This window comes from Delphinapterus leucas, chromosome 5, assembly GCF_059928025.1.
Source record: "Delphinapterus leucas isolate spDelLeu-1000000601 "Yukka" chromosome 5, BTC_Dleu_Yukka2, whole genome shotgun sequence".
NCBI lineage: Eukaryota > Metazoa > Chordata > Mammalia > Artiodactyla > Monodontidae > Delphinapterus > Delphinapterus leucas.
Window position 1 is genome coordinate 111,442,619 of NC_143133.1, and position 13,282 is coordinate 111,455,900.

The following is a 13,282-nucleotide window of genomic DNA, read 5'->3' on the forward strand; positions in this document are numbered from 1 at the left end:
AGAGAGATCTAAGAGAAAGTTAAGAATTATGAGCTTCTAGTCTCTTCAGAAAAAGTTGTATTAGGCTTCCCTGCTGGCTCAGTGGTTAAGAAACCGCCTGCCAATGCAGGGGACACAGGTTCAAGCCCTGGTCCGGGAAGATCCCACATGCCGCGGAGCAACTAAGCCACAACTACTGAGCCCGCGCACCTAGAGCCCGTGCTCCGCAACAAGAGAAGCCACTGCAATGAGAAGCACGCGCACCACAATGAAGAGTAGCCCCCGCTCTCTGCAACTAGAGAAAGCCCACGTGCAGCAACGAAGACCCAACGTAGCCATAAATAAATAAATAATTAATTAAAAAAAAGAAAAGTGTTGTATTGTCACTTGTAGAAGAGGGTGGGACAGATCATACCATTAGGTACAGTTTTGATGTTTCTTTAAGCTGAAAGACCCTAGGCTATGAGTATAGTAATGTAACATATCCACAGAAGAAATTATAACCACATTCTCTGAAGTCAATATTCTCAAGATATCAGTGTATTCTACCTGCCGGGAGTCTACAAAGAAATGCACAATGATGCTGGCGATAGCCTTAGACTATTTTCCTTTGAAAAAAAGGAAAATAGTTTGAAAAACTATTAGTTTGAAAAACTAAGTTTAATAATCCTAACCCTAACCCTAACGATTAGTTTGAAAAACGAAGAATTATTCTGATCTATGACCCACCAGAAGCCATGTGGATACCATTGTTATAAGGAGACCGTGAGAACTCCAAAACTGCTGATCCAAGATGGATTCATGAGGTAGATTCTGTAAGATTAATTTGCTTTCATTATTTGTTTTTCATTTAAAAAAAAAAGCTTTCAGGAATTTTGCCATGGAGAAGAGGGTAGAAACTGTGCAGGGAGAAAGTGGAAGTAAAACTAAGAGGTAGATTGAAGAAGCGAACCTGAAGAAAGGGACTCTATTCTTTCCCATTATGGTTTTTCTCCCAGAAATAAAAAAACTTTAATATAAGCATAGGTAGATTATTTGCTTTGGGCTATGTTAAATACAACCTAAATAAAAGGGCACCAAGTATGGATTCAATCAGTGTCTTTTAGCATCACAATATAGGCTTTCTTAATTTTCAAAAGCAGAATAGGAAAATTTAAAAAGTGATCCAGTGTTCAGGAATATTTTACTTACTATTTTAATAAACCTTTGTTTATGCCCAGAGGTGCCATTAAATTACTAGCCAGACACTAATACACAGCTCACTGGGGACTGGCGTATATGCAGTGATTATTGCTGGGCATTTCATTTGGGGCTCGCCCAGCTGTTTATAAACAGCTACTGGACAGATGATTTTTTAAAAAAAAGTCTGGGCTTCATTTATATCCCGAGATTGTTTTCCTATCATACTTGGAGATGAATAGCTATTTACGATGTGGATCAAATAACCATAATAGTAAGCTTTTAAAAAGAAGGCATCTTTTAACCAACAAGGACCTACTGTACAGCATAGGGAACTCTATCCAATATTCTGTGATAACCTATATGAGAAAACAATCTAAAAGGTAATGAATATATGTATATGTATAACGGAATCACTTTGTCATACACCTGAAAATAACACAACATTGTAAATCAATTAAATCCAAGAAAATGAAAATATTTAAAAAATAATAGGGCATCTTTAGACATTTTTTCTGTGATTACAGTAGAAGGTAACTAAATTTTTCCCACTTGAAGAGGTGACTGAAAATATGACGTTCACTGATGAATAATAGTCTTTGGCCCTTTTTCAGTTTACAGTTCAGAGCTTAGCATAAGAGTCAGGTTAACAGACTGCTATACCTGGGAGGACCACCGAGGAGACACTGATTTCCACCTGTGCAAATACATGCCAGTGATTGTGTATTTCAGAAAATCAATCAGAACATTGTTGCGAAACCCGAGCCTGAATGTGTTTGGTGCGTTAATTCTAATTGTAATAATTAGGTTATAAATAATTCATCCTGTATCAGTACAATGGTTAGTTAAATGGCATTACATTCCTTAGATGGGTGATCTTAATTTTTTTTTTCTAGCACTTAAAAAATAAGAATGCTACCAAGATGCTGCGATTCATACCTCTAAATTGTCTTTTTTTAAAAAAAGTTTGTAATGCAAATCAGAGCATAGAAATTCTAGTCAATGATTTAAAATGCATTGTTATAGTGCTTTCAGGTGCTAGAAGCAAATGGCATAGCGGCAGGATGAAAATCAGAAAGCAATGGGCAAAATGGAGCTGTTTTCCTCTGCTAAATGGGATGCAGAGAGCATTCTTAACTTCAAGAACCGGTGGAGGTACTTCCCTGGTGGCGCAGTGGTTAAGAATTCGCCTGCCAATACAAGGGACGTGGGTTTGAGCCCTGGTCCAGGAAGATCCCACATGCCGCGGAGCAACTAAGCCCGTGCACCACAACTACCAATCCCATGTGCCACAACTACTGAAGCCTGCGCGCCTAGAGCCCGAGCTCCGCAACAAGAGAAGCCACCGCAATGAGAAGCCCCTGCTCGCCACAACTAGAGAAAGCCCGTGCGCAGCAACGAAGACCCAACACAGCCAACAATAAATAAATAACTAAATAAATGAACGAATGAACCGGTGGAATGAGTGAATAACTTCCCACTGTGGTTTTCAGAACTGTTGGTGGTTAGAGCTCTATTTTGTTACTTGTCAGAGCTTCAGAAACATGGTTATTGAAGGCCTGTTTCACTTACTTTTTTTTTTTTTTTGGCCATGCCATGCAGCATGCGGGATCCTAGTTCCCCACCCAGGGACTGAACCTGTGCCCCTTGCAGTGGAAGCACAGAGTCTTAACCACCACACCACCAGGGAAGTCCCTCAGTTACTTTTAAAATACAGGTGAAAGGATCAATGAGCCTGGTGAAACTTGAATAATCACTGAATTTTTCTAGCATCACTAAGGAAGTAATGTCTATAGTAATTACCCCCAATTATGTATGCATATATGCATATAAACACTAAAAATAAACATTGGATAAAACAAAAGGGGAAATGTAAACTGTTAACATCTTTTGAGAATGCAATGCTGGACATCTCTACTAAGATTACCGTACATACACCCCCTCTCCTAGCAATACCATAAAAACTAATCTACCAGCCCATAAGGGTGCATGTGAAAGATGTTTACTGTAGCTTTGTTCATTGGGGTAAAAAACAGGACTATAAAGGGAGTGCTTATCACTAGAGATATAGATAAATAAACTGGGGTTCATTCATACAATGAAATGGTATGCATTCACTATAGAAAACATGTTGGGTCTGTATTAGTTGATTGGAGGGATTTTCACACTGTGTGTTCAAGTGAGGAAAACAGTTTTCTAACGTTTTTTATAGGAATGGTGAGGAGGGATGGATAAGACAGAGGGAGGAAAGACATAAAGAACTTAACAAAATGCTTTAAAGAATATTCTTAATAAAATACATGTATAATATGATCCTATTTTTTCAAAATTTAATTTTATTTATTTTGGCTGCACAGCATGGCTTGTGGGATCTTAGTTCCCCAACCAGGGATCAAACCCAGGCCCCTACACACACACACAGTGGAAGCGCAGAGTCCTAACCACTGGGCTCCCAGGGAATTCCCTCAACATTTTATATATAAGTCTGCATATATTAGTCTGAAGAGGTATGTTAAAGGATGGTTACTAAAGTTTTAATAGTGGTTATCTCAGATGATTTTTAGTTTCTTCCTTAAATTTTTTTGTCCAGTTGACTACAATATAGCATACTTTACTTGTATAATGAGATGGAAAGAAGTGTAAAGAATTACTGGTAGCAATTTTAATGTTCCATTTAAGAAAAAAACTTTTCAAATCTGTAAAATACAGAATATATAAACAGGCTTTCGAAAGGCCAAAAATTAATATTATGTTTTCAAATATAAGGCATCATATATGCTCCAGATAACCAGTAAAAAATATTTTGATTTGGCAAATCTTTAACATTGCATCAAGGATTTATATTATGCTGATATGTTATGGTCCAAGTACAAAAAGCAGACCGTTTGCAAAGCCTAATCCTGTTCAAGGGTCATTAAAACCAACTGGAATATCTGCCACATTGGGGTATGCAGGATTTGAAATGTTGGGTTTTGATATATAAAGTCAGAATGTATAGCAGATCCTGATCCTCTGGGGGCAGGAGTTAAGTCCTCGTTCCTTCCAAGGATTTGGAGCACGCAAGCCCAAGGTTTGCAAAAGCCATCTAGAGATACATATGCATCATAGCACCACGGACTTGTCTCGGTTTTGAACATGGTGAATAAATATCTTGGTTGCCATCTATAGAAATAACAATAATATCTACTATAAGAGAGGAAAACTATCTTTTTCCTCTGCCCTTCTAAGTTCTCGACTTGGGTCCCTGTCCCAAAAGATTAACAAGAGAAAGGCATACAAGTTTATTCAACGTAGGTTTTACAGGACACTGGAGATTTCATAAGGAAATAAGACCTGAAGAAGCAGTTAAACCTGAATGTTTTCATGCCAGGTTTGATGAAGAGAGGAGAGTAGTGGGAAAATGTGATAAGACCGCAAAAAGGGGGGGTTCTCTTAGTGTCCCTCCGTTTTTTGGAGATAAGGATGTTCCTTTCTAAGGGAGGCACCTCTCATATGAGGGTTTTGTGACCTGCCTCAGGGGAAGTCAGAAGGTCCTTCCTTCACCTGCCATTTCTCATACTCCTTCAGCTTGAAATATTCAGTATGTCAAGGGATCACATTTTGGGGTGTTGTGTCCTGAACCTCATCACTACCAGTTGCTGATCACTGAGATAAGTGCTTTCTGTGCATCATCTAATTTAATGCTGCAACAACAGGTAGGTCATACTATTTTTGCATGGCTGGCTCTTTCATTTCATTCAGATCCCAAAGGGCAGCTCCTCCTTCCCTAGTCACTCAGGCTAAATTAGAATACCTCTGATATCCAACAAGACCCTGTGGGGCTCCTGGGCACAAAAGCCTTTCTGTGTCCCTCATTTCTTGCTTACAGGAGATAGGCTTCATTCAGCCTCCATGACCTTCCCTGAGTTCCAATGGGTGGGTTCAAACAGTTGCTCATTAGGGAAGGGAGGGGATGCAGAGACAAGGGAAGAACAGTTAAAAGAAACAATAGTGCAGCCTTGGGGCAGCGTCCTGGTTCCCCCTCAAGTATACACATAACAATATCTTTGAGCTGTTTTGCAGATACTGAAACGCCCACCAGGTGGGAGAAGTTAATGGTATGCTGCCCACAGGCACATAGACCGCAGACCAGTTGGGGTTGACCCCCAGAAGGTTGATGATGCTGACTCCCACTTACCACCAACCACTTAGAAGAATGTCCACGGGCTGATCACACCTTCTTTGAGCCATTACTATAAAACTCCTCACTACTCCCTCCAGGTTGGGACACACAGTTTTGGGGGCATTAGCCCGCTGTAGCCCCCTTTGCCTGGCAAAGCAATAAAGCTATTCTTTTCTACTTCACCCAAACTCTGTCACCAAGATTTAATTCGGTGTCGGGGTACAGAGGCTGGATTCGGCTTCACCTGCCCCTGGGCAGCCATAGGGGCATGGTGGTTCTAGTCCAGAGCCTCTGAATCTGTCTAGAACTTCTTAGGCATTCAGTCAATATTTGCTGAATACATGAATTCTTTTTATTTCTCCAATAACATAAGGTTGCAAGCCTCGACTTTGTCTCTTTCCTTTGTTCATTTATTAACTCAACAAATATTTATTAAGCACTTACTATATTCCAGCCCTGTTCAAGGCCTTTGGAATGTGCCAGTGAACAAAGAGACAAAGTTCCTGCTTCCTTGGAGCTTACTTTTTAGTCACTAAAATCTTAGGTTCTTTTTTTTTCCACCTAGTTTGACTAATTTCCATAAAAATAGTAACAAATGTAAACACTGTCCTGATTTCCTTCTGTGGTATTTAAAAATGTAGACATGCTGCTTTCAGAATTATAGAAATCAGACAAACCTTTACATTTCTTTTTTTGTAAATATTTAATTCTATACGTAAGTTGTCTTAGATGGCTGAAGAGGTAAAACAGACTTCTTATAAGCTAATGATAGAGATGTCTAGTTAATAAAACCATTGTTCTTATATACAAGGTCATGATGAAGAAGTCAAGGAAGAATTAATTTTGAGCCCATATTTTCTATTCCTTGGTATTATCGATAGATTTTAACACTTGAAAAATGGTTTTACCAAGCTTAAAATACTATATCCAATACATTTCTTCTTTAGAAAAAAAGAATGTTTGCAACTGCCTATGGACCAGCTCTTCTCAGGAACCAGATAACTTGATTTGTTTGTTTGTTTTTGAACCAGTGCTAACCCTGGCAAGAGTCCTCAAACAACCCTGAGTTTCCTTTAATGAGGAAATAATACCTGTTCTGTCTATGCCACTATGAGAAGTGAATGAATTCATGTGGTTTCCATAACTGTAAACTACTGCATACAACTATATGTAAATATAATGTTTACTTGGTGCAATTTTAAGAATATAAAAATGGAGCCTCTTAACAACAGCTGATATCTATGTAAATAGTTTTAGAATGAGAAAAATTAAATTTAGTGATAATTTCCCAATATGCTCCACCTTCATGGAATAAATGCCAGACACTAAGAATAACCAATTTCAAGTTTACATTGGTCTTAGAGATGGTATAAGCGTAAGAAAAACTTGAGAATTCACTTTGCTGCGAGACTGAATTTATAGTTCTTGTAGAAGGCGAAAAGGCAAGGTCAGGCTGCTGGGAAATTGTAAATCCTTTGGTATTTCCCCTTGATGATTTAACTAGGCAGATTAATATAAATACAAAAAAATAAGGTGATATTCAGTATGAATAAAGAGAAGATTCTGATAAAAAGCACAAGATTAAAACTGATTCTAGAGAATTCCCTTGCAGTCAGTGGTTAGGACTCTGTGCTTCCACTGCAAGGGACCTGGGTTCCATCCCTGCTCAGGGAACTAAGATCCTGAAAACATACAGTGCACAGTGCGGCCAAAATAAAAAGAGAAAGAAAGAAACTGATTCTCAGCATTTATGGAATAATCCCCCACAGAGCAAGAATTCCCTGGTGGTCCAGTGGTTAGGGCTCTGAGATTCAACTATAGGGACCATGGTTCGATCTCTGGTTAGGGAAATAAGATCCCACAAGCCACGCAGTGCAACCAAAAAAAAAAAAAAAAAAACATCCCCACAGGGGATGGCTCAGGCAGGGAGGATGGGTCCCACAGCTGGGTTTTTTTTTCCTGTTTTGCTCTCCTCAAGTCCACAGCTGCTTAGACACTGGTCCAGCACACCTGATCCCCCAAGAGCACAGTGACCTTTGATCTTCTCCATCTATTGTTGGCAAATTCTCCTTGGCTTCTTTGCACACGGTGTTCCCCGTATCAGAGGCTAGGGGTATGGGGGTTGGAGACACAATAGGAGGCAGACCTCACTTTCTGTCCCAGGGGCAACAGCAGTACTTCATAGAGGAGGAGACACCTAAAGTGAGTCCTGAAGAGTGAGTAGAAATTGTGCAGAAGAGCAAAGCTACTGTGGGAAAAGAAGATGAACCACATCTATAAAAACAGGAAGAAATCCAGAATACAGAGTGTTGCTGAACCTAAGTGTGTGCCCAACACACACTGAGGTCAAACAAACCGAAACGTCAGAGTTTGGAGCAGAGAAGGTTTATTGCAAGGACCATACAAGGAGAAGGGGTGGCTTGTGCTAAAAAACCCCAAGGGGGTTTTGGGGAGGAGTTTTTATAGGCAAGATCTGGGGGAAAGGGCTGGAGGGTGTGAGACCTTCCTCTGATTGGTTGGTAGTGAGGCAACAGGGCAGTGTTCCAGGAATCATCCTTCTGGTTTCCACCAGTCTGGGGTCCATGTGCTTGTGCTCAGCCTGAAGTTGTCATCCTCCACCTGGGTGGGGGCCTTAGTTCCTGTAGAAAAACTCAGAGACACACATCAGATTGTTATGTATATTCACTAAGGAGGAACCAGGACCCTGCCCCATCACTGTTGTACCCAAAAGGGCCCAGAGGGTCTTGCTCAGTTTGTATTTCCAAAGCATTCTAGTTAGTCTTCATAGAAACATAAACCTCATTTTTTTTGTATTTTTATTTTATTAGTCCAGAAGGATGTTATTAATTAATTATTTAATTAAATAACATAATTCAAATAACAAGTACAAAAGACAGGCTGGTTTGGGAACAAATACAATTAATTCTTGGTAAGAGTATTTCTGCTATATTCTTGAGTAACTTCACATTAGCATATAAGGACAATCCCCAAGCAGCTCTTAACTGGAGTTTAAGAATTAGAAAGGTCTGAGGACCTCCCTGGTGGCAGAGTGGTTAAGAATCTGCCTGCCAATGCAGGGGACATGGGTTCAAGCCCTGGTCCGGGAAGATCCCACATGCTGCGGAGCAACCAAGCCCGTGTGCCACAACTACTAAGCCTGCGCTCTAGAGCCTGTGAGCCACAACTACTGAGCCCGTGTGCCACAACTACTGAAGCCCATGCACCTAGAGCCCCTGCTCCACAACAAGAGGAGCCACTGCAGTGAGAGGCCCGTGCACTGCAATGAAGAGTAGCCCCTGCTCGCCACAACTAGAGAAAACCCGTGAGCAGCAACAAAGACCCAATGCAGCCAAAACTAAATAATATAAATAAAAATAAATTTATATTATAAAAAAAAGAATTAGAAAGGTCTGGGTTGAATCCAGACTCTGTAGTTTATTTTCACTAGCTGTGTGGCCTTGAGTAAGTCATCTATTTTTTCTGAGCCGTGGTTTCTTGGCAGGTAGCATGGTAATTATAACTGAAAATTCCGTGCATAAATGAGCTCATCTAAAAGAGCTACTGGTACAATGTAGATACTCAATAAATACTCTTTTCCTTACTTCTGAGTAAAAGAAAGAGATAAATTTCTACTACCTTCACCTTTCCCAACTTTTTTTTGTCAATACTCTGTACAGTTATCAAGACCTCTACTAAACAGTCAAATCAGACTCATTTAATCCTTGGAAATAAAAGGTTCTTAGGATATGTTTAATGGACTATCCTAATTACTTGTAAGTGATGCCGAATAAAAATGTTGGTCTCTGATCTAGAGACAGGTGAGTATTTCAAATAACAGGACCAACATTTTAAGACAGGAAGGTGGCAGGGCACAACCTTTAAAAGAATGACACAGCAGTTGAGGACACAATATAAACTGTTTAGAACCAACTAGGTCCAAGACAGTGGATGAGTTGACTTGCACCAGACCTTGAGCCTCCTTATGTGCTTGTTGTAATACATTAGCATCTAAATGACACACCCACCAGCGCCATGACAGTTCCAAGGCCCACCATAAAAGGCCAAAAAGAGGGCAGTGGCCCAATTCCTGGAAATCTCTGCCCCTTCCCCCAAATTGTTGGAAAAATCATCCCACTCATTAACCTATGAAATTACCCACTGCTATAAAAACTGACAATCCTGTATCCCGGGGCCTCTCGCCTTCTGAGATGGCCCACACTCTGTCTATGTAGTGTGTATTTCCCTGAATAAACCTTCTTTCACTTTACTATGGCCCACTCTTGAATTCTTTCCTGCACAAAGCCAAGAACCCACACCTGGCAGCCGTCCAGGGACTTGCCTGAGACCTGGGACATGGTCGTCCTCTCGCACCCCACTTTCTTTCCTGCAACAGTTTCACAGGCTCACGGTCCAGTTGGCTCCGTGCCTCCCTGCCACTCTTCTTCTATAGTATAATAATAACTGGTAACTGGAGAACCAGAGAAACAAGAAATCAAAAAGAAAGTGTCTTCAACACAACGGGCACATTTTGTAGTGAGACCCCTTTCTTCTGCCCTTAAGGACACTTAAGAAAGTGTTATTTTCTTGGGTTGATAGAATTATGCCCCAAGCCTTTTGCCGGAGGCTGAATATTCATATACAACCCTAACCGGCCTACTCTTGGGTCCACTGTGAGCTCTGTGCTGCTCTCTAGAAAGCCTTTGTGTGCTTTCGTTTGAACACTAATCCTGGTGATGATGGGAAGGATGATATGGGCTACTCTCCCTCACAGAGGCGTCATAAAGATAAATGAAATGATATTCATACAGCACTTTAGGATGTTCTTATAAAATGCACCTTTGTAAATATGACGTATTCTAAAAGACCAGTGACTGCAACTTCTACTTAAAATAAAAATTGCTGACAACAATTTCAGCCTTGGAAACTAAACACATCAGCTTGAAATTGAAGTGCACTTTGCCAAGTAGCAGCACGCTAATCGCCTGTCTGGGTCCTTACTGCAAATAAGGCTAAATGTTCACATGGATCGTTGTGTACAGTTCGTCCTGCTCTGCTATTTGGAAGCATCGAAAGGCAATGGCCTGGTCCGGTGTTCTTTGTGATCCATGAACATCTGGAAGCATGGCTTGGTCTTAGAACCTCCAAGGATGTCTATCTCAAGAAAACTATGATTAGGGACATCTCGAGGATACTGAACTGCAGCAGGATCCAAGCTATAGGGGTACATTAAAGGTATCCCATCGGGGACCCTCTGACACTAGATCAAAGTGACTCTCTGGAAAACCTTCAGCCTGGAGACAGGAGCAAAATTCTCATCCCTCAGGTGGCCATGGTCTGAGAATGAGGCCACGTCCTGGAACATATTTAGAGATCTTCATATGCAAACACTGTATGTCACCCACTTATAGCATTCTGGGGGATGTTCTAACACTGTCACAGGGCATTGATGAGTTTTATACTCTATCAAGCAACGGGTGTCCTATGACTAGCAGAGATCACACAGTTAGCATCCTGTGTGCAGAGGGCAATAACCTGGCAGCAGCGAAGCACGTGTACGTTGACAGAGGGCCAAGCCAGCAAATGCAATAGGGAGACTAGGAAGAGAACCAGTCTTGAAGAGTGCAGTCTTGGGAGAGACCCCAGGCAACTATGCAAGTGGGGCCTGGCTCTAAAGTAGCAGAGAATAAAGTTTCACAGACTCAGCTACAGAAACACAGGAAGTTCAGCAGGAGGCAGAGGAGAATGATATCAACTACTGAAACAAAACAGCTTCTCCACAATGACAGCCATGGAAGTTGCACCTGTACTTGCTTGCTTACAGCCTCATTCTTTCTCTCCACTCTGGGTCTCCTTAGGCCCTGTTGCCTTCCTCATCTAAACCTGTAATGAGATATCCATTTAAAAATGCACAGAAGAGGGAATTCCCTGGTGGTCCAGTGGTTAGGACTCAGCGATTTCACTTCTGGGGACTGGGTTCGATCCCTGGTTGGGGAACTAGGATCTCAAAGGCTGCATGACACAGAAAAAAAAAAAAAAAAAAAAAGAAAAAAAAAGCACAGAAGAAAAACACAACCTAAAATTAACTAGTGATTTCAACTACTGGTTGCTGACACAGATACAATACACCAAATAATATCTTAAAAATAATGTATTTGGTTTTAGAATTTCAATTTGGAGATTTTGACAACTCTTTTTGTATCTGATCTTAGGGAAGGTATTAACATTTTGATGCTTCTTTGTCTGTGTTTTCAAAATGAGGGAAATCGTATGATATTTTCCCTGTGCAAAAGGCATTAGAAAGGCATTATATGTCTTGCTATCATTTTATGTTTATCATTAAAAAGTCTGAGACTTTCCTCTTATTCTGTTTTTAAGTCCATTCCACAAATATTCATGTTTAGGATCACTGCTGACTTTTCTCCTTTTTAAGAACGGGAAGAAAGAGGGACTTCCCTGGTGGTCCAGTGGGTAAGACTCCGTGTTCCCATCCTGCAGGCATGCCACAACTAAAGATCTTGCACACTGAAACTAAGACCAGGTGCAGCCAAAATAAATAAATAAATAATAAACTAAATAAATAAATATTAAAACAGAATGGGAAGAAAGACAAAACACAAGGGGGAAAGAATGAACATTTATTGACCATTAACTCTACTGCTAGGTGATTTATCTATATCTGTCATGACAACCTTGTGAATTAAGTATTATTAACCATAACAAGTTTCACTGGGGAATAAAAGGGTCACATGCCTCTCAGTTGAGATAGCATGAAATTTTTATACAATTTTTAAAAGTAACAACAAAATCATGTCTCCCCTGTGATTTTTGAGAACTCACATATGCCAGATAGCAACCTCGCTCCTTGCCGACTCTGTTGTGTCAATGAAGGAACAGACCTATAACCGCGGTCAGGTAATTTACTCAAATGGTGGATGTGGAGTTGGAAGCCTCCAGGTTTTCACTCTCTCTCATTCTTGTGTTTTAAAGTAAGGCATTTCAAATGGGTGATTCATCTGTGTAATCACCACTTAGCCTTCAAAATAAATCTTCAGGTAGATGACTAAAATGATCATGAGAAAGTCATAAAGCATGGAAATGGAATCATTTAGAACATGTTTACTCTTTCCTTCTTTATTGCTTTTAGAGTGTTCGGTTTTAGGACATTCAACAAGTGGGAATAATACCACAACGAGTGATAGACTCCAGCTGTTTGCAACATGGTACCAAGTAAGGAGGCATATGATTTCAAGGAAAAGGGGGTGGGGAGAAACAGACTATTTACAAAGTACTTTTTTATTGCTTTCCCCCATGTTCTTCTAGAAAGCAATACAAGAAAAGATTTACAATATCTTGCTTGTGGTTAGTTATTTCTTAAAGCCCCAAGGTTTATACTTTGCTTTCTTGGGCTAGGTAGTCAGTGGGGTTAGGCATGCTTCCTGTAACATATATCTCAAGTATAGGGACCCAAAATATTTGTCAGATATTTCCAGCTCTTCATGAAGTCAACCCAATAAAGACATGACACATAACCAGAGGAAATGAAGATCTTATTCTTTGAGAAAATCCCAGTCTTCTTACAAGTCAATCAGAGCAGAGAACCAGAAAGAGCTTTCTAAAAAGATATTTCAGTTTAAAACACAGCAGATGACAAATTCAGTCCTAGAGCCCTCGGGGGATTTGACTGCCACACACTGATATATCACAGAAACATTTATTTTGTAAGTAATGTTAATGATATTCTCAGAGCTCTGTGTTTACTGTTTAACACTGCTATTATTTATTGATGACTAATGGCCAATAAACAGAGCCTGTTGCCTTACTCTGGCTTCCAGTCAGTATTTATGGATTAGGTCCATCAGTCTCCTTTTGAAAGCCACTGAGACAATGCAGCTGGCACCCAGCTGAAGAGGAGACGCAACAAATATTACCTGCCACTCAAGGTAAGACAAAGGAGAGAACTTG